Source organism: Microcebus murinus, chromosome 13 (genome assembly GCF_040939455.1).
Source record: "Microcebus murinus isolate Inina chromosome 13, M.murinus_Inina_mat1.0, whole genome shotgun sequence".
Taxonomy (NCBI): Eukaryota; Metazoa; Chordata; class Mammalia; order Primates; family Cheirogaleidae; genus Microcebus; species Microcebus murinus.
In genome coordinates, this window is record NC_134116.1 from 67416286 (window position 1) to 67439867 (window position 23582).

The window sequence follows — 23582 nt, forward strand, 5'->3', positions numbered from 1 at the left end:
AAGGTGCTATTCCTCAGAGTAAACAACTCAAATGGTAGATGTCACCAATCCTCCTGCATCGCATATACGACTCAGCCTGTGGCTTTTCTACTATGTCCCCTATGAGGGAATCACGAATCACGTTTTCCTCTTGGTTCCATTCATCTGATAGGAAGAGACTTTTTTAGGATTATACAATACCCACACTTCCTTTTCCCAAAAGGGGGAAATATATTTAGAAACAGAAGATATGGAAAAATTTAAAACATTAGATGAAGAATTTTTAAAAATGTTAGATACAAAAAATTTAAAACTTGATCCTTCTAATTTACAAATTGCCCTTCACATTGCCAGAGAGGATACTGAATTATTGAGTAATGAAGAATTACAGGAACTTCTAAAAGCAGTATCTGATCAATTATGGTCAAAGTTCTCTACTGATATTGGAAAAATTATCTTGGCTGCTCACTGAAATTCAAATAGACCCATCAAAGCCTCTTCTAAACCTTAAGCAATACCCCCTAAGATCTGAGCCTTTGGAAGAAATAAGTTTATAATTTTAGATTATATAAAAAGAGGCTTGGCTGGGCACGGTGGCTCATGCCTGTAATCCTAGCGCTCTGGGAGGCTGAGGCCGGTGAATCGTTTGAGCTCAGGAGTTCGAGACCAACCTGAGCAAGAGTGAGACCCCGTCTCTACTAAAAATAGAAAGAAATTAGCTGGACAACTAAAAATATATAGAAAAAATTAGCAGGGCATGGTGGCACATGCCTGTAGTCCCAGCTACTCGGGAGGCTGAGGCAGAAGGATTGCTTGAGCCCAGAAGTCTGAGGTTGCTGTGAGCTATGCTGATGCCATGGCACTCTAGCCCAGGGAACAGAGTGAGACTCTGTCTCAAAAAAAGGGGGGTGGGGGCTTGATTCTTCCCTGTACAAGTCCACATAACACTTCCATTCTCCTGGTGAGAGAGCCAGACAGTAGAGGATGGGGATTTGTATAGGATCTGAGAGAATAACATAGTCATTCCTTGACATCCAATAGAGCCATGCCCCCATATGTTGTTGACTGCCATCCCAGCTGAAGGTGAATTCTTTACTGGAACAGATATATGTCATGCTTTCTTTAGCATTCCTGTTGATAAAACAGTTCGTTCTTGACCTTCACTTGGGTGGAGCCAATAACACAGGATGATCATGCCTCAGGATATACTGAGAGTCCAACTTATTTCTCACCAGTATTGCAAACAGATCTCTGCAACATCAAATTTCAAAAAGACAATCCACTTTAATACAATACATGGATGCTTTACTTTCTGTTCAGAAGATAAACAAGCCTCTGTAAGAGATGGAATTCACTTGTTGCAACTATTGACTTTAAAGAACACAAAGTCTCATAAAAAACCTTCAGTTTTGTCAAAAACAAGTAAAATATTTAGGTCGCCTAATATGACAGAAAGGCCTTTCCATTAATCTGGATAGGAAAAAAGGGATATTGGCTTTTTCAACCCCCAAAGTAAGAAATAACTAAGAGGATTTCTGAGGCTAGCAGGACACTGCAGAAATTGGATTCCCAATTTTTCTTTAAAACCTCAGTTTTTATATGCTCCTGTAAAACAAGACAAACGAGACCCTCTGGAATGGACAGAGGAAAATTAGTTAACATTAGAAGTAATTAAAAGGGATTTCATAGATGTCAAGGCCTTAGGACATTCAAATTATAATATTCTGTTTATACTATTCGTACATAAAAATCAAGGAAATGACGTAGGCATTCTGACCCAAAAACATAGGGATCGAAATAGACCTATAAGGATACTATAGTCACCAATTGGATCCAATAGCTAGAAGACTATCACCTTGTGTGACAGCAATAACAGCGTGCCCCCTACCCCTGCTAGTAAAAGTAACCAAAGATAAAGTGATGTGATAGCCCCTCACTGTCTTCATTACTTTTTAAAGAAGGCCCTGAATTTAACATAAAATTAGCTCAATTGACAGCTCCAAAAACAGAACAAGAAAATTAGAAAACAAAAGGGGGAACATACTCCCCCAAGAATGAAATGTAGTATGGGCAAATGACTTTCCTGTATTTCCTACTGAATTACAGTCATCATTTTTAACTTATGTACATGATTTGACTCACTGGAGACCTGATAAAATAGTTGCTTGGGGAAAACAGTATTATTGGAAACCACCTCCAGCTATAGCTCATAAGGTACACACTGCTGTTATATCTGCCCAAAATATAATCCAGGGAAACCTTTACGTGGTTCTCAAGGGCATTTTCCTTTACTCAAGGCTCCCTTCAGGGTATGGCAATTAGATTTTATTAAGCTACTCCCATCACAAGGATACAAATATGTTCTAGTGATGGTTTGTATGTTTTTTCATTGTGTAGAAGCATTTCCATGGAGAAGAACAGCCCTTAGAGGTAAGTACAATTCTCCTGGAAAAAATTATTTTGACTTGTAGACTCTATCTAGAAACTCATAGTGACAGAGGTATTCATTTCACTAGACACATTATTTGATCAATATGTAAGATCTGGCCAATTCTTCAGCATTTTCATTGTGCATATCGCCCTCATCTAGGTTAGTAAAACACACAAATGGAATAATCAAAACTCAGTTGGCAAAATTAACCAAGACTTTTAAAATTGCTTGGCCACATGCTCTTCCATTGGTTTTGCTTAACCTAAGATCCACCCCTGTTGGTAGACGTCAGTTAACACCAATTGAGATAATTACAGGTAAACCTATGAAACTATCCCTGAAAAATTATTAACCCATAATGCTGAAAGGAGATATATTACATTACTGTAATGACCTTATGAATAACTAACTAAAAATTGCAATTTGGTAAAACATTATTTTTAGTGTGACCTCCTGGGAAACAATGAACTTAAAACCCGTAGACTTCAGCAAGAGATTTTGTCCATTGGAAATGACATCTTCTAAAGGATTCCCTTCAATGGAAGTGGAAAGGTCTCTATCAGGTACTTCTTACAAACCTTGCACTGCAAAGTTAGAAGGTACAGACTGGTGGATCCGCATTTATCATCTGAAGAAGATTGAGCTCCTGAATGGACTGTTTCACTGGAGAGTGATCTTATACTTAAGTCAATGGCAGTCAATGAGAAAAAGACAACATCAGAGGTAGACAGCTCTCCCAAGACAACATACCAGGTCTATATCTAAATGAATGCTTCTATCTTCTTATCTACCATGTTTCCCCGAAAATAAGACCTACTGATAAAATAAGCGCTAGCAGGATTTCTAAGCATTTGCCCAATATAAGCCCTACCCCGAAAATAAGACCTAGTGATGGGCGTGGCTACGCAGTGTATCTGCACTGCCCATGCATTTTGTTGCAGAGCGGTAAAGAAGAGGAGCAGCCCTTCTCATCTGCACCATCATGACAGCTACTATCCCAGAGGTGACAGGAAAGGTGCGGGCAGCCCCACCAACAAGGTCGGCTCCCCTGTCAGGTCCTGGCCATCCTGTGCATGCTGCAAGCTGAGGCTTTGAGGGGAAAATAACACATCCCCTGAAAATAAGCCCTAGGGTGTCTTCTTGAGGAAAAATAAATATAAGATCTTGTCTTATTTTCGGTGAAACACGGTACTAGTGGCCATTATCATAATTGCTTCAAGAATCTTGTTAATCATTATTATTTAAGTGGCACAGCAAATTTCTTCCTTTGTCCTGTTAAGAAAATTATTGTTTTAGGATTTTAGCAGGTAGTTCAGTTAGAACAAAATGGATTTAATTTTTTTCCTTATGATTGTCTCTTTGTCTCGATGCATAATATAGCATGATAACACTTTGACTGAACTATCCCAAAGTGATTTTACTGGAGGAAACATAACTGATTGTTGGATTTGCCATATAATTTCTAGATGTATTCAGGACCAATATATGCCATTAGTAATACCTGTCACTAATTTTTCAGATGTCCCTAAATTTGCCATTACATATTTAGACTGCACTCCCTACAGGCTAACTTTCAAAGTCCAAATAATTCATGAATCTAATGCTGTATATCTTGTCTAAAACTATCAGCTAGCTATCAAATCTACTTGGAAGGAATTTGGCTCTGGCCCTCCTCATTCCATTTCATATTGAATTAAGAAATGTGTTGCTGAAAACAACAAATCTCTACTCTGCCAATGTCTCCTTTTCATTTCATATCATATGAGCAGGTTCTTCCAAATATGTCAAAAGGGAATTCTCTGGTTTGACTCGATGCTCTCTACTCTTCTTGCTAATAAGGCCAATAATGAACGTGCCATGGGAGGGGTTGTTTGTGCTGCCCTAGGTTATGTGTTTGGATGTGGCATTGCGACTGGTTTGCCTACACAAGTTGGGCATGTCATTGCCTCAATAGTTGGCAAATACAGGACTTATGCTTGTTAGGTCATTTTGTAACTCCCTTATCCTTGCATAAAAATAGAGAAGGACCCCTTTCTCTCTCCATTACAGAAGTAAGAGAACTATGTTAGTAGGGTATGATGATAACTCAGGTCAAAGTATTTTGGGAAGACTAATCCTGAGTGCTGGAGTTTATACTAATAAAGATATGATTCAAAACCTATCAGCCACTATTGGTCAAGTGGCTAAAGACACTGCAAAAAGCATTGCAGCTCAACAAAATCTTTGACCTCTGTAGCCCAGGTGGTAATAGATAACTGAATTCCCTTGGGCTATAAATGGGCTGCAAAAGGAGTCTGTACAGTGGCACACATCATTATTGTACTTATATTAACAACTCTGGAGAAGTGGAGACCTGATTAGGAAAAATAACTCCAAAGTCCAACTGGTTACAAGATGTAAAAAAATGATCCTGGAAATGATTTGTTTAGTTGGTAACCACAGGGCTAGGTTCTCTATTTCCTTCTGGTCTTTAACTTATCATAATCATAATCATAAAAATAGTTGTCATTTTCCTAGTTGTCAAATTACTCGTGATTTGTATTCCAGCTTGCCTATAATCAACAACTAAAACTAGAATTATGATAGCTCAGAAAATTGCCTTAATTGAAAATACAGTCATGTGACCTGAACTGGCCCCATAAGTTACTTTCCTCCTGTTGCCTTATAATTCATTTGGCTCATTTTCATCTTATAATTTAAACATTCCCCCCTTCTGTGGTACATGACTCTCTGGAAATGAGCCTTCCTAGTAAATGCAGGATTTAACTACTCTCTCTTCTTCAATGCTTTCTTCAAAAGATCTTGAAGAAAACAGGGAAATGTGAAAGAAAATGAATAGTCTGTCTATTTGAGGCTTCTAAAAGCTGTTAGGCCCTGAGGAAGGTTGACTTTGGAGACTGAGTCATGGAGCATGACCTCTTAATTACTGACCTGTTTCATAGATTAACTTCCTTTCTTATTTTCTTGTTCCCAGCTCACACCAGATGGTGCCTGAGATAAAAGACCCCTTGACTATTACATCCTTAACGTGGAATGTTAAATATACCCTTCCTAGAAAGAAACACTGTCTAGAACCAATCAAATTGCTATAACTATGCACTAAACTTGTATGGAAAAATTTTGAAATCCTTTCAAGCTTCCCCAAACTTGTCTGTATAAACAATCTTCAAACCTCTCCACTTTGGATCACTGATCCCATCTTTTTGTAATCTGTGTCCTCCTGGGTGGCCATCATCAAACTCTGTGCTGGAATAAACTCAGTATTTACTCATATTGCCTAAATCTCAATTTAAGATTGACATTGTAACAACTCCCTTATCATGCTTGCAAAGTTTCTGGAGAAATCACTGCACAAAATTGTACTGTCTTGCTGTTTCTATTTAATGTTAATATTTTTTTAAAAAATTCAGAAGGATCTACTTATTGTTCCAGACCTAAAGAAGGTAATGAAATGCTCATTGGACTTCACCCTGTCTAATCATTTATATGGCAAAAAAGGTTATAAAGTGGGTCCGAATATCCAACACCATCTGGAAACGAATGTTTCATGTCAGACCTTTTGTGTATGCATCCTAAAAATTTGGGAGTGTATTTCTCCTTGGAAATTTGAAAGAAAGAGAAAAATCTTACCAGCAGAGGGCTGAAACCAATGCGGTAATATGTGCATGGCAGGCATAAGGTTGTTTAATAGTGTTTGAAGTAAAAATTAAATGGATGTGAACAATAGCCTTGTGCCTGGTGCCTGGGTCTCTTGGTGCTCAGAATCTCCTGCTCCTTCTACTTTTGAAATTTATTATTTTTTAGATAGGTACAACTAGGACTAGTCAACAGAAGGCATGACTTCAGTTTTGGCACGCACCTGAACAACTCTGATTCAACGGTGCCTTGGCAGGTACTCAGGTTGCTGTCTGCTGGAATGGTGCCTAGAGAAGATAAAGAAGGAAGACTGTAAGATCATGCAAAGAAGCAGGAGCAGTAGGAAGGAGAGGAGGAGAGGAAAAAGGAGGAGGAAGAGAGAAGAAAAAGAAGAAGAGGAAGAAGGAGAAAGTAGAGGAGGGGAAAGAAAAACTACAGTGAAAGAAGAAAATCTATTGAGTATAAATGAAGTGCTAGATATTTTGACTATACTACCTTTTCATAAAGACTTTATGAGGAATGCATTTTTATCCCCCCTTTTACAGAAGAGGCACCAGAGGTGGAAAGTTTAATAATAATCTTCACTGGGTCACAAGTGAGAGAGATTCTATCCATCTCTGCCTCAGTGAAGTATTCCCTGACTTCTTCAGGTGAACTTCTCAATCTGTCACTGCTCTGTGGCTCAGAGAACCTAGCACAAGGACCCTGCTGCTCTAAGTGGTTGATTACGTTCCTCCCCCATAAGACCCTGGGCACTTAGAGGGCAGAGAAGCTCTCATTCACCTTCATGCTCAGTGCCTGGCAGAAAGTAAACAAGCAGCAAATATCTAGGGCAAGAATGAAAGAAGTGTGAAGTCAAGTAGTAATGTGATAACTTAGTGTTGAAAAAGTTAACAAAACTCTTCATAAAGACATAACTCATTCTTTATTGCAAAAAGCCTGGTGATATTAATCCAAAGGAATAATTTTGACCATTTTAACTCAAAACGAAATCTTTGTTAAATAATATTTTCCCCCAATTTTTACAATAGTGATTTTATTTTTTAAAAAAAGTTAATTTGACTATTTTATGTAAATGTAAACAAATCTATGCATCTCTCGCACTAAATGGTCACGGATATTTTGTGTAGCCAATTCAATTAATATTGTGTAGCCAATTCAATTAATATGGTTAAACCTGTTTTGTGTGTGGCCAAAGGGCACAGAAACAGGTTTCTTGTCTCTTTCTGCTCCTCTGGAGAAGTTCACAGATCTTCAAGTGGTCGCAATCAGTTTTTAAAAATATAGTTTTATGAGAGATTTTAGAGAGTACTTGTATTAATTTGTTAGGGCTGTCATAACAAAGTACTATAGACTGGGTGGCTTAAACAACATAATTTTATTTTCTCACAATTCTGGAGCTGGATGTTGGAGATTAAGGTCTTGTAGGGTTGTCTTCTTCTGAGGCCTCTCTCCTTGACTTGCAGATGGTTGTTTTAGCTTGTGTATGACACTGGATGCCTTAACCCAGCATGTAGTTCATCCTGCAGTGCAGCTCTGCTGACCAAAGTGGCCGCTAGGCACTCATAGTCCACATCCAGCTCTATAACAGCAAGCCTGACTTCTCACCCAGTTAAAGTTTAAAAACAGGTTGCAATTTTTCAGCCCCAAGCCCTCTAATCATTTGCTTTACCTGATAAAACTGCAGGTTTATGTTCCTGAAGGCCAGCTATTCTGAAGGAAACGTCATGGAGAACTAGCTACTAGATGGTTCTACTAGTCTTTCTGTATCTTACCATGGTCTTCCCTCTGTGTGTGTCTGTGTCTTAATATCTTCTTATTAAGAACACCAGTCATATCAGAATAGGACTCACTCTAATAGCTTCATTTTAACTTAATCACATCTTTTAAAACTTCTACCACCAAATGGAGTCACATTCTGAGGTATTAGGAATCAAGGCTTCAACATATGAATTTGGGGGAAGGACATAATTCAGCCCAAAACAGTGCCTAATGCCATCTCCATTGTCGACATTCCTTCGAAGAGATGGCCCCTAAAAGGAGAAGCTGTTAGCAGGGCTGAATGTCTCCACCCAGCAGAGAAGGCCCAATACTGAGCCCAGTGGACTCTGTTGGGTTGTTAGGTTGAGTGAGGTCCGCTAAAGGAGATGGAATTTGCCTGGAAATCCCAAATCTGGCTCTGTACTTCTCCAAAGGAGCTCAGGGATTTGGTGCAACAGTGGATCATGTTCTTTCCTGAGTCGTTCTCCAAACTTATCCCTGTGCCTTAAGCATGGGAGGTTGTGTCTATGAGTGTAATAGGCAAAATGGTACCTAATAAGTCACTTCCTCATCTCAGAAATATGAGGAAAATATAAAGTCCAAACTCTTGGGCAGCAGTAATGGCCAGAGGGTTTGGGCTACGTGCTAATAGATGCAAAGCTTCCTTGCATACAGAGGAGGACAGTTCTCTGATGACAACTGATTTATGGGCTCCATGTTAGAGCTTCTCTAATTAGTGACCAGAGGCAGACTGCAGTATCCCGAATGCCCTGGAAGAGGCCTGCTGTGTAAAACTGTCCCCTGAAATGATGGCATTGTCCTCTGCCTGTCTATGTGTGGTGTCATTAACAAGTTAAAATAAAACTCTTTTGACAGGTGTTTTTGTTTCACGACTAAGAGTTGATAGCTTTGTGAATTGCAGTATGTTTTTATGAGCACACATAACTCACTAGACTATGCACTGCAGTGCTGCTTCTTCAATGAGACACAGAATGAGGAGGTCAGACAGAGACCTAGACGTAAACACTCCAGTTTGCCTAAAGCTCCCGTGCAACCGAGATGTTCACCGTGAAGATGGAGATGACAAACTTCTCCTGGCTGCCATCTGCTTTCAGGCCATCCCTGTTGGCAGCTGAGAAGCAAGAAGCACACATTGAAAATAACACAATCTATTATAACCTCTTGTCCCAGCTTTTTATTTTTTTTATTTTTGTGTGTGTGTGTGATTGCATAAAGGATTTTACCTAATTTTTTAGAAGGGAATATCCAGTTGACACTAAAAGATGAAAGAAAAATGGAACAAGATGTCCACTTGAAAATGTATCTCAATACTTAATTACTCACATACATAAATAAAGCCATCACTTCATGCTCTCTTTCATACCACTCCCATTTTCCTGGTGCAAGAATATGCCATCCACAAAGCCAAATCAAGGGTTTTTTTTTTTTGTCTTTTTTTATGACAGCTGTAGAATAAGACTTACCCTTCCATTAGCATCAAGAGGGAGAACATTGTCTGTGTTTTGGCTGTGAAAAGAAAGCTATTTTGTCTTAGCTTTGTAAAGAGAGAAACAGCTAATAAAATGATCAAGGGTGATTTATGTGTCTCATTCTGGCCGACCTGGCTAACTTCTTTTACAGTTGCTGAGACAACTCGAAGCCTGATCTTTCTCAGAATTTCTGCAGAGAGAGAGGCTCTCCAAAGAGACATGGAATCTGAAAACTCTCTAACATGTGTTCCAAGTTTAAAAACCAAACAAGGTTTGTAAAAAATATTGACTGAAAAAAAAATGAATTGCCCTGAAAACAGATTTTTCTCCCTAAAATTGGTTTGAAAAATTACTCAATTTGTTTGTGGGAAGATGGAAGAATTAGACTAATTTGCAAAAATGTATAAGTTGAAGGTCCCATTCCTCTCTCTTGCCTATATTTATGTTAATTAAAGAGAATATTGCTTATAGACAAGGTAACTTCAATCACTTCTGGAAAATAGTTATATTTTTCATGTTCAAAAAAAGGACATTTTTATTTTTAGGTTAATAATAAATAACTTAAGATGGATTTAGAGTACTAGGCAAGCCAACATACTGATTGGTTTGTCAGCAACTATTCTAAGTGCTGCTTTCTAATTATGAATGGTATTGAATTGGGCTTCAGTACATTAGATATAGCCACTGAAAATTGTAAAGGTCTCTGATCCACAGCACACTGGAGTAGGAGGCGGCCAATACTTCACCACAGTAGTTCACGAACAATGCCTGAGCCGAAAGTTGCCTGGAGTTTCTGGCATAAGCAACCCCAGGAAGGATGGGCAGTAGTCAACCATGTCAGCTTTTTCTCTACCCTTGTAACCTTAGGGAAGATAATTTATTCTGCCTCTCTTTCTCCTTGACATTATTTTCCCCATTTTTTATGATCCTTTCTATATCCAGAGTGATGAAAATAACCTGAGGTATAGATAGCGCCTCTCACATTTATCTCTGATGTAATCTTTCCCCTGACTTTCACACCTTTTTCATAAGGCCTCCGAGACAAGTCTGTAGAATAATCATAGGCATTCTATACCTTGCATCTTCAGAACTAAACTCATTATCTTCTCTCCTCTGTAATCGACTCTCCTTTTCTTCTAATTAGCCCAACGGCTGAATTGGACACTCCCAAATCATCCAGACTTTTTCTTCCTTCTCCCTTCTTGGATCCAGCTGCTGTATTATTTCTCAAATCCTTCTCCCAACCTACTGCAACTGACTTGCTTAATGTCCTTAGCACTTCACTTTGTCTATTTTTTGAGCTTTTGTGGAGGCCAAGCACTAATATTAATGGATTCACACCTTTGTTTTATAAACTCTTAACATCTTAAAATACAGCAGGAACTGTGCTAAGCAATGAGGTTACAGAGATAGAAGATACTAGTCCAACCTTATAGATCTGGAGAAATAGTTAAACCAAACAAAGGTTTAACTGGTAGAAGGCAAGTAGTGGGGGTGCAGAATTGGGGAAAGAGACTCTGATAATATTTATGTCTGAGTAGGGTTTGGATAGATAAGTAGGAGTTAGCAAGGTAAAGAAGTGAAAAGGATGTTCCAGCAAAAAAAAAAAAAAAAAAGGGAAGTACAGAGCAGACACACAGAGAAATCACCGTGAGCTTATGAAACCCTGAGCAGTTTTGCGGAGCTGACAAATATGAATAGAAAGAAAGTGGTATGAATATTGTAAAATGGCACTGAAAGATTTTTAGAATGTGAGATGGTCCTAAAATGAGTCAGTGAGTTTGTTCACAGTGAATTTTTCCTTTCAAAGATGGTTCTGAATTCTCCAGCCCTCCAATGTGAACCAAACTTAATGACTCACTTCTAATGAATAGAAAGTGGCACAAAGTGATGCTATACCACTTCTGAGGCCAGGTCATAAAAGGGTGGCTTCCACATGGCTCTTCCTTTTTGGTGTCACTCGCTATAGGGGAACTAAGAACCATGCTGTGAGAACACTCAAACAGCCTGCAGAGAGGGCCCTGTGGGGAGGAACCAAGAACTCCTGCCAACAGCCAGCAGGAGCCTGCAGCCACAGGAGAAAGCCATGGTGGAGGTGGGCCTTCCAGCTCCATTTAAGCCTTTAGATACCTGCAGCCCCAGGTGACAACCTGCTTGCAACCTTAAGAAAACCAGAAATACATAGCTAAGCCATGCATGTCTAAATTCTTGACCCACAGAAACTATGAGATAAAAAGGGTTTATTATTGTGTTAAGCTACTGGGTCTTTGGAAGATTTGTGTCGTAACATGTTGTCTTAGATAACCAAGTTGAAATAGGAATGATGGGATTAGACTTATGTTGTAAACTAAACAAATAAAAAATAATGGCATTATGAACTATAGAACAATGATTGGAGTGGAGATAGAATGGAGACAATTAAATAAGTCAGGTGGCTGTCACAATAATTAAGTAGGGATGTGTTGTGAGCCTGAACTAATGCTCTATGGTTAAAGAGGATAGAAAAACGTTTGCAAGATTGAGGGAGGAAAAAGCAACAAAATTTAGTGAATGATGATCTGAGGGAAGAGAGAATGGAAAGCATGAGAGATGTAACTCAGAGTCCTTGCTTAGGAAACCCAGGAGACAGTGGGATCATTTGTGACAACAGGAAATAAAGAAGGAGACAGAGACTGGGTGCGGAAATGAAACTTAGTTTTTAGTTTTAAACATACTGGGTTTGATGTGTCTGTGAAAAATTGAAACAAAGATGTTTTAGTAGTTATATGGACACAAGAATCTGGACCTCAGTAAAGGGAAATAGGCTAAAATTAAACTTGGAATCAAAGGAGAGTGAAGAGTGTAATAGAAAGTGGTGAATAATAGAACATTAGATCACTTCAATATTTCATGATAGAAAAAGAGACAGGAGATAGGGATGTGAAGCATTAAGCAGCAAAGTATTAAGCAACAAAAAACCTGGACAACGTGATTTTTTCCTGAATTTTTGTTAACTATAAGAAATACATATTTTCTATTTTTGTGGGCAGTTTTTCAGGATGAAGTCCTAATCCAACCTTTTCTTCCTATTTATCCTCAAATGTTGGTCACTTTAAGTTCTCTTCATGTGTTTCCTCCCCCCCCCCATTCCAACTATGAATAAATACGACCTCCTGGCTGTATATTAACCCCAATCTCTCCATAGTACAGTTATTTCCGTGCATGTTTATGGTTTCTGACAGAAATTTCCTCTTAGCTAGGATTGTGACTTTTTCAGTCTTGCATTTCTAGAATCTAGTGCAGTGCTTGGCACTTTAAATGCTTGGCTTGGCACTCTAAGTGCTTATTAAAAGAAGCGTGGAGAAGAGGAGGGAGGAATGCATCTTATTCAGCTGCGGGATTGGTTACCATCACCTCTCTGCCGTGGAGCAACCATCCTGCCCTTTAACGGCCTCTGCACTGGTGGCCACGGGGCTGGAACTGTGCTGAGTTGCTAGGTGAAGAGGCCTTAGAGTTTTCTACTGGGGTGACCTCATCCCTGGGAGACCTTTGTCCTTAAAGGCACAACCCACCTTTTTTCTTCCTTCTGCCAGGGTCCACACTTGGAACAGTCCCTGGAGAAGCCAGAGCACCACTCTTCCCTTCTGTCAGGATGGCATCCCATATGTGCAGCGGAGGGAGTGAGGAAGTGATAAGGGAAGTGGACGTCCCTCCCTTCCAAAGGAGGGTGTCCAGGAAGGGCCTAGATTGCAGAGGGAGTTTTGTTTCTAGTCCCTACAATTAGAATGGGTGTGTCTTTTACCTTTTAAGTGAGGCTGTAATTAGAGTTAGTTCCTAGAGTGTTCTCATTATTCTACTGATAGCCCATTCTGGATCTATGCTCAGAAAATGTCGCACTGAAAAAGAACTTTACTTGTACCAGTTTTGGAAACACTTTATTGAATCCCGATAATCTTGTGTGCCTTAGACTCAGGAACCTATTTTAAATATCTTCAAATTCCTGATAGCACACCGTTGCATTTGTTTAAAGCTGACTTCAACAAGCTTTTCTAGAAGACTGCTAAGCTATTTTCCAGACATAACAAATCTTATTAGGATTTTTTCCCCACCTATTTGTGTTTAAACAATCACCAGGCAGTCTTTGAGAGGAGAACAGGACAGTCAGTTCTCAAGATCTGTCATTGCCAGAGCTCCAAGGAAAGGCTGTGGTTCACCTGGACTCTCCTTTCATTGTGATCGTCTAAGCAGACGTTACTTACACTATGCTATTGCTAACTCAGCAGGTGTGGTGAGAGAGGCAGACTCAGGCAGGTGCTAATAAAAAACCCAGAGAAGAACAAAGGGAGCATTCTCTGCACTCCTCAGGAAATGCCACGCACAGGAAGGGCACCGTTGTCTGTGAGGCAATGGAGGTTTCATCATGGCCCACTAGGCGGAGGGAATCAGTACTATTGTGGGTGATGGGCTCAATGAACACTATTGTAGCTGCTGTAATGAGTTCAGTGACAGATCAGGATAAATTCCATCTTGCCCGTTTCATTGAGTGGCCCACCTGCCACCTTTCCCCTTCCCATGTCAAAGTCAGATTCGACCTAAAGTCTCCCAAGGTAATGCTTTCCTCTTCTAAGGATCACCCAGCTCTACATTTTTGTTCATTTTCAGTATTCTGAAATTACATTCATACACAAACATGTGGAAAGGACTGACGCTGCAGAAAGAACAGGATGATTTTCCAAGAGTCACTGACTCAATTCAATTCTCTGCCCCTATATGTTTGTGTCCATAAGTTAGGCCAGGTTGGGGTTTAGTGCTTCCCCACCCATGCAGACACACATGTTTTACATGGTACATTAGCTTTCTTAAGTTAGAAAGAAAACAAATCAGATAAATAAATGTATACTAAGGTGACAGTGATAAATCAGATTTTTTTTCTTCCTGTAATACATTATAAAGGAATAGCCTGGTGTTTGAGGCAAACAATTTGTCCTTGCATAAGACAATCCCTTTCTCTGCAGGACATTTAGTAACTGGCCTGCCTCACCTCTGTCCTTTCCCCTACCTCATCCTCTTGCATTGTGATAACCAAAAAGTGCTCTCATGTATCTCCAAATACTCTTGATTAGGATCTACCACTAGAGACAATTGTGGTACAATAATAACTGCAGTGGCACACTGAGTGTTTGCTATATACTAAATAATGTGTGCTTCATCCTTAATCTTAGATAAACTAATCTCTAGTGGTTGAATTTCAGGAACTTGGTTGGGTGAATATTTGGGAGCAGATAAGACTTCCTGGTATTACTCAAATCACACAAGAAGTTAAGCTATTCACACTTTAGGGCAACCCTGGCTAAGACCAAAGAGAGGAAATCTCAATGGATTTCAATTCAAAGCAATTCTGCTCCATCACTGACAATTTCTGCAGCAATGAGGCTTTACCCATGGACCATGTGGTATTTCTTATGGTCTACTTGAGGACATGCTAATAGTACAGCTGAAAAATAGAGTGTAGCTATTTTGCTTGCCATTGCCAAAACTTATAACACGCCTGTCCACTTGATACCCATGCCTTCCCTGCAGCAACAATATGGTGCTAATAGGTAGAATTCAGAGTATCTGAAGGCCTTCTGTGTCACCAATTGGCCTGGCCCACACTGGTTCATTGGCAGCCAGGCAGTGCTTTTCTGAAAAGGGGGAGAAAAACTCCCATAAAATTGTCATTTGACACAAGCCCCTTGCAGTGGGGATTTGAATGCAAAGAGCTTTGCAAATTAATTTTAATCTATGGCAGAAAGAGAGCCACAGGAGAATGCCTCTGTCTTTGGCTTCTTGAAAGAGCTTCGAGGCTCTGAAACAATGATGAATATTTATACTGACTGAGGAATCTAGTTATTGCTGACATCCATCTTTCACATTAGAATCCTTGGTAACATTTCATTAAAAAAATAAAAAAGAGCCTTCAATAGCTAAAAATACTTCCAGCCCAATGCTCTCTGCTCTGTTGAGTGTTTAGAACAAGAATATTATTCATTCAGTTTACTAAGTTACCTATCTGCGTAGGTTCTTATAGCTGCCTCTAATATAAGACTTTGATTAAGACTCTTTCAAATGTTCATCAATCTCCCATAGGATCTCTATTCCAGATTAGAGTGTATCAGTGGTTAAACGGTTGCCCCTGGGTCTAGAGTCAAAACTACAAATCACAAATTCTATGCTGAATTACTTAAGATAAATTAAAGATAACATAAAAGATAGGTTAGAGAGAGCTGTAGAACCATGAGACAGGATAAAGTCATTTCAAAACTGAGTAAGTCAAGCAGAGACAACGAGCATTTTATGCTGTTTATTTAAGGGATGCTTCTAGGAAACAAACAATCCAGGAAAAGGGAGTAGACATACTTTTCCCTATTCCTCCCACTATGTACAACTAACAACCTTGGACATTATATTTAAAATAAGCATAAGACTCTGGAAGGTAGAGAAAATAAGGCAGTCCCACTAGAGGCCTACGGACCCAAGGAATGACCAGGTGGTGAGTTCCTTGGGTTTTCTTTTTGCCTCTTATAACCCAGACTAGGTGTTAGAGACAGTACAACACAGAAATGCCAATGGACACAGACAAAAAATAAACCCAACCAAAGTCTGATCTCTTTAGCAAAAGGACCAGATAAGGGGCAAAATAATAAGACAGAAAATTTTTAGACAATAATGATTCTATTCCAGCCAAATACTACAGAGAAAACTGAGGCCCCACCCCAACCACACCAGCCAAAGCCAGATGGTAGCCTGCATTCCTACCCTCACCCAAATAATGCCAGAGAAGGCTGAGCAGTGAACTTGGACTGACTACCACCCCCATGTGGCAGTAACGAGGTACCTCTACCCCTCTCCATTGGGGTGATGGCAGAGTATGAGTGGAGAGTCAGGACTTTGGAGACCATCAGCACTGTAGCGTGAGTGGAGCAGTGAGGAGGCTCCCTACCACTTCCAGTCAGCGGAGTATCATTGGAGGCCTGGTGAGAGCCAGCAGTCCAACAGCTGCCCGGCAGCAATGAGGCCTCCGTGGCATCAATGGAGACTAAGTAGGGAACCCGGACTTCTACCTTCCATGGTAGCAGCAAGGTGGCTCCTGTTCTTTTTCCCCTATGGGAGCACTGTCAGGGGAAACCAGCCGAAAGAGAAAGTTTAAATAAGATCCAGAGTCTCATAATACCCCAAATGTCCAGGTTTCAATGGAAAATCACTCATCACAGTAGGAACCAGGAAGATCTCAAACAGAATTAAAAAATACATTCAATAAATGCCAATATCTACATGACAGAGATATGAGAATAATCTGACAAAGATTTTAAAGCATCATCCACCATAAAAATGCTTCAACTAGCAATTATGAACACATTTGAAATGAAAAACATAGACAGTCTCATCAAGGAAACAGAAGATATAAGAAAGAACCAAATGGAAATTTTAGAATCAAAAAATAAAATAACTAAAATTAAAAAAAAAACATTGAAACTTAATGGATGGGCTCAACAGTAGAATGAAAGGGACAGAAAAAAGAATCAGTGAAACTGAAAGATAGAACAATAGAAATCACCCAATCTGAACAAAAGAGGGAAAATAGATTTTGAAAAGAAGAAAAACGCAGCATCGGAGAAGAGAGTAGCATGATGGTTACCAGAGGCTGGTAACTTGAATTTTCAAAGCAAAGAGTGAATTTGTGCATTCATGTGAATCTGCAAGTTATCACATACTCCCCTGGTGGGATGTACCCATCACTCTACACAAGGCAGATAAGCATTGATATAGAGCTTATAATTTTTTTCCCTAATACTGTCAGCACTGCTGTGTTCTCCAAACATCAATGTTTTCCATGGAAAAAAAGATGTTAGTAATTTTCCAAATCAAACAAAATAAATGTATAGGGGAGCCATAATGTATTAGAAAACTCATTTTCCTATGTTGCTTTAGAACAGTGAGTTCCCAAATGCTTGGATGTCAAAATTGATACTGCTGAGCCTAAATCCCACCCAAGCACCACCTCAAGCCACAAAGGCTGAGTTTCATATTTCACCCTAGTGTAGAAGGAAAATTCTATAATTTCCTCCTTCTGCAATTAGAATCTAAAGAACCAGTTAGTCAAAGCAGTGATCATTTTTAGTTTTCTTTCTTTTTTTTGAAAAAATCAACTTTATTGTTGTGCAGTTCTTCTTGGCATTAATACTTTGTACATAAGCCAAGATGGTTGCCTTCTATGAAGGGGCATACTAGAGTATAATGCAACCATCCACCCAGCTTGAGCTAGAGACCTGGGCATCTCTAAGAACTGTCACTGTCAAGCACTGTCTATTCCACTTGCCCTATTTTTTCTCTGCCACCATTGCCTTAGTTCAAGCCCTTAGGATCATTTGCTATATTAGTGCCTTAGCTTCCTAACGGCCTTCCCACTTCTAGTCTCTTCCGTCTCCAATCCCCTAAAACAGCCTTTGGTAATTGATCTAGAGAAGCTTCAAATAGGTTGCAATAAGTCGGAGGTAAAAGATTTGACACCCTTAATTTTGCATTTTCTGACACCTTGTGTGTTTTGGGGGCAAAAAAAATCAAAAGGTACATAGAATATGTTTTGGAGCTTTTCTCTTTCTTTCTTTCTTTCTTTCTTTCTTTCTTTCTTTCTTTCTTTCTTTCTTTCTTTCTTTCTTTCTTTCTTTCTTTCTTTCTTACTTTCTCTCTCTCTCTCTCTCTCTCTCTCTCTCTCTCTCTCTCTCTCTCTCTTTCTTTCTTTCTTTTGTTAGAGCTTAGGGGAAAAAAGGAAAGGTCATTCACATTTTGGATGAGGATAGAATAATGGAGAACTCAAGTACCTGAGATCTTGATTAAGCACTTAATGAAAAGTAACACAGTCTCATGACTCCTGACTTACGGCAGCCCTTGATATTTGAATCTTAAGGAGACACTAAAGTAGTTGCAGATCCACAACTGAAAAATAGGTGGCCCCTGGTGGGATCAAGGAAAGAACAGCATTTGAACTTGAGTCTCAGAAAGATTTTGAGCTCACTCCCATAGCCAATCATATTCGTTTGTTTTCAGTTTATTCTTCTCATGTTTGTTTTGCAAGATTGTGTGCCTGTGTGTGTATGTACTTACATACATACATATATATTAGATATGTGTGTATATATATATAATCTCCTCTTATTTCTTATACAAAGTAGCACACTATGTATTCACCTGCATTTTTTTGTGTGATTTTTGTTTTGTTTTGTTTTTACTTATGAATGTATTTTGGAAATAGCTCTATACCAGTTCATAGAGATCTACCTTAGTATTTTTATTACTAACTAGTAATCTATTATATGGCTGTATCATAGTTTATTTAACCAGTTCTCTTTGAATTAAGCCCTACTTTTTCTCCAATGTTTTGTTATTTCAAACAATGCTGCAATGTGTAACCTTAAGCAAATGTTCCATGTTGTGGATGTGTATATTCACAATATATTTCTAGAAGGGGTTTTTTTTTAGTCAAAGGCTAAATGCATATCTAGTATTAAAGGATATTGCTAAATTCTCTTACATCATGGTTGTGATGATTAATTTTGTATATTGACTTTCCTGGGCCATGGTGCCCAGATATGTGGCCAAACATTATTCTGGATGTTTCCCTAAGGATGTTTTTGTGTGAGATTAACATTTAGAGTAAAACAGACTGCCCCCCTAATGTGGGCGGACCTCATCCAATCAGTTGAAGCCTGAATAGAATGAAAGACTGACCTTCCCTGAGCAAGAGATTAATGTAATCATGGTTTCCTAATAAGAATATCCAAACCTTTATGGAATTCAGAGTACACATGTCCTTTATTTCATTGTTTTTTATTTTCTTTTTTAATAAGCAGAATTCAATTACCAAGACAATATATACTGGGAAGATTTTGTTTTTTAAATGTGTCCTGATGAAATTCTAGATTTTACACCAGAATTGTAAAAACCCTCTGGGAGAGGAAATGCTTTGTTCAAGCACCTAGATTCCTGACCTGGCATCATTCTAAAGAGGATAGTCTTTATTTTCTCCCTCTCTCTCTCCTTACTTCCTCCTCCTCCCCCAAGTTCTCTGAAGATTTCGTGTACTGATTGAATAAAGACAAGTCTGTGCCTTTTCCCTCCTGTAGCGGAATACTTTCCTTGATTAACACTAGCAAGTGTAAATAACTGCTCAAAAGGTGCAAAGTGAATGCGTGTCAAGTTAAACCCACCTGCAAGGTGCTAACTCCAAAGAAAACTAAATTGTAACAGGAACATTAATTTCCAGGGTGGATTGCTCACCCTTAAATGATATTCCATTTTCCCAAACCTGCCAGCAGGAAACTTGTTTACTGTGAACGGAGGTTGAAGGGATTAGCAAGTAGCAAACTAGCAGCTCCCCAACACCCAACAGTTGCAAATTGGCAGCTTGTGAGAGGAATACACCTTGCAGACGTGTTCTATTTTCTTTACGTTTGAATAAGTTGCATTTATTTTAAAACTCAGGACATTTATTGAGCCAGTTCTCTTTGAAAGAGTCCTCGTTTTTCTCCAATATTTTATTTTAATCATGCTATAATGGATGCATGTGATAAATGCAAATGTTGTTTTGCGTGATAGAGGTGTAATTTCATCATAAATTCCTAGAACAGGGACTTCTGGATTGACAAGAATCTGGATGTTTCCTTTTGAAAAAATGGAGCATAGAAACTGTTTACCCAAGTCCCCACTGCACCCTCTCATTGAACATGGTTCACTTCAGTCATTATCCTTACTCATGTGGCATCAGTAGACATCTGAGTTTACAGCCCCTGCTGCAAAAAGCAAGGCACTCTCTGACCGTGCATCAGTATCTCCATTCATGTAAAATATTACTCTGTTCTCAAGATAGTCCAAGCTCTTCCAGACCTCTAAACTTTATTCATTGTGATCTCTCTGTTAGGAATAAGCTTCCACCCAGCTTTCCCCTGGAGAATTCCTACACCTTCTTTAGACCAAATTCAATGCCAATTTGGATGTAAAACCTGGCGAAATTTCCTGCTTCCTCCTCTGGGCTCCCCAAGTAGGTGAAAGTATCTTCATTGCTCATCATATTCCTATTACAGCCATGCATCTCTCTACTCTTCTAGACTGAGAGTTACTTAAGGGCAAAGATGAGGCTCTAACATGTCTTGGGTCCCCTGCCCACACCTGTCTGGCACATGGTTAGATGTAAGACATGTTTGTTCTATGAGCAATGAATAGGCCCAGGGTCTAAAAACAGTGTAACACCAAGAAGAGAGAACAATGTTGCTAGATGCCAGACCTACATCCAAACTGGGCCCTAACCTCCTCAGGTCACTCGGTCATCTGTGATAAGAGTTAGCAAAACCTACCTTACAGAGTTATTGTGAGAATACCATGAGATAACTTAAATAAAGTGGCCTATTACCACAACCAGCAGCTATTAGCACATACACATGGTAGGTGATTGGTTTGGACTAGTTGGTCAGCAATTCATATTTGAAATTATGAAAATAAGCATATAAATGAACAAATAACACTCTTATGCTAAACAGATAAATTGTCCGGTTTTGACTCAGTCAACTGTAACCATGTAAACCAAATTCTTATTTAAAACTCCCTAGATGCAATAGGGCTATAGCACAAGAGTGCAGAGTGACCAGAAATGAGCAGGAAGAGCTTTTATACATGAAGCAAGGCCTTAAAAATAGGCCTATAAAAACCAAAGCTCACAAACACAAGCATTCTCATTTTCCTTATTTCCCTTGCCTTTTTCTCTCATTTCTGAAACAACCATGAAAAGCAAAGATTTTTGTCCCTCTCTTCTCCCAAGAGAACTGTTGCTGGCAGTTAAACCAAGCTAAGAGGGAGACAGGGTTCAAGTTTTCTAAACTTTAAAACTGATGATGAATATCACTTCAGAAACTGTATTGGGTCCAACAGACATACTTTTGTCTACATCAGAAATACTATATACATTTATATAAAACCTTTCTTTTTTAACTTAACCAAAAGGCTAATCTCATCATAAAATATGAGAAATGAACAAGGAGAGAAAAAGAAAACCATCTCTGGGAGCTCACAAGTCAGACTTTTCCAATTCAATGAGACTCGGAATTGGTTGCTTTCCGAAGATATTAAACCCAAACCCCGATTTCATCAGAACTGTGCTCCGAAGGGATATTTCGAGCTAGAAAGCTACATAGGAAGTAAACATGACAGAAATTGCCATTCCCCTTGTCACTCAGAAGAGCCATCTGCTCCTGAGTTAAAGCCATTTTCTATTAAATTCACCAGCCTGCTAATTAAAGAATGACTGGAGGAGAGTGAAGCTGCCAGATGCTATGAAGATATATCACTGTCTTTTTATATGGTTAGGCAAACGTTTAATTAAACCTGCAGCTGCTGTGTCTATTCCAGCCACCGATACAGCTAAATCTCATTTACCTGAGAAAATCATTTCGTATTAGTGTCTTTCAAGAGGTAAAACAACTTAAAACAGACTTTGCTGAAATATTTAATGTCTTTGTACATGATTTAATTATACGCATCAGTAAATGCATCAGAGCAACTCGAACCTGCCTTTCCTTGGGGTTCTTGTTGTGTCTTCTGATAACTAATCAAATGCCTCCTCAATGGTATCCTTATTTGGAGTAGAATTATGGAGAGCCTAAGAACAGGTATCAGTGCTCAGCCTATTGCTGTTACATTTTATTTGGACGTATGAGTTTTAATGCATTTGAAAGGGCTCCTTTTGAAGAACATTAAACATGATGGAGAGGAGATGGAAATGAAATATGGCATCAAGGTCCGCTCACTATGGAACTGTTGCTAATGACCAAGACAATCACCACCAGCACTGCGGGCCTCTACTGATCTATTTCTATTTAAGAAAATATACAGCCATTTTCTTTTGTAATAGAGTCTTGTTTGAATTTTGGACTTATGTTCATTCTGCTCGCTTTTAAATGAGAACATTATGATTAGCAATAGATTTTTAGCTGGAAAACATGCTATGTATCACAAAGTTAAAAAGCAAATCGTAATTATTAATAGTTGCTAACTTTAGGTTAAAATAGAGACAGTTGTCTTAATTGAGGATCCTGAAGACAGGATAGTCTTCTCTACTGATGGGTTTGTAAGCTAATGTAAGCTAAGGTTCAAATGCAGTGCAAAAATAGAAAAAAAAAAAAAATGAAATGAGCCTCAGATGTGGATTTCCCTGCTAATGCTCGGGAAGAAAAAGCCTCCCTAGAGGAAGCCAGCTTCACCTCCCTGCTTGGCTGGTCCCCAGAGTGTGGTGACAGCAAAGCTGCTGAGCTGGCTTGCCTGAACGGGGCAGGATGTGAAAGTAAACATAAGAGAATCATCCTCTGCCTGGATTGTGCTGCAAATGTAACCCAAGGAGTTTGGGATTCTATTGGCTCCCGCTTCCCAGAATGCTTGGCATTCTGGTGACTCCTAGCCACGCATGACTTAACCATCAGATCCCCCGGGCTTTCTAGCACCAAGCCCGTTTCCTTCCTGGAAGAGCTGGGGAGAGATGCCCCAGTCACCATTTGGAAGGGATGGCTTCATGACGTACAGCTGCTGGGGACAGCATGTTGGCCTCTGTGGCTTCCTTTCCTTGCTAGGAGGTGGAGGGAAGTTTTCTTGGAGAATATCGGTGATATTTTCAGTCCCATGCAGTATGTATTACATCACTCCAGTAATGGGACAGCCTGATACCTAACCAACTAACCTGCCCACTTCTCTTAATAAAAAAGAGCTTCTGGGGCAATTGTTACAGTTGCCCAGCAAAGCAGTAGAGGTAGCACACGGGGGTGGGGTGGGGGGGGTGGGTGAGAAAGAGTGAGCGCCTGAAAGCAGAGCACTGTCTTGTGAGCCTGCACTCCTTGTGTGAGTTTTGATCCGTTTCATTATGATAATGTCAGATTGTATGACTCTGAAGCCTGTGGAATTAGACTTTTCCTTTCCTGGATTTGTTGTTGTTGTTTCTGTTTTTAAGGAGAACGTTCCCCACCCTGTAATCTCACCACAGCTATGTTTTGGCAGCATGGGACACAACCACTAACATTCTGTCCTCTTTATTCTTTATTTAGGAGCAAACCAGTATGCAAACTAAGAAGGCAAGGTAAAGATACACTGGATTGGAGTGGGATTCCTTGGAAGTGACTCTATGAGGAAGTGTTAGACAATCAGTTCCTACCTGGCCTGTTTTATATTAGTCCTCTGTCCTCTTCTCTGAATATTAAGTTGACTTTCCAAATTAAAAGAGTCAGACAATC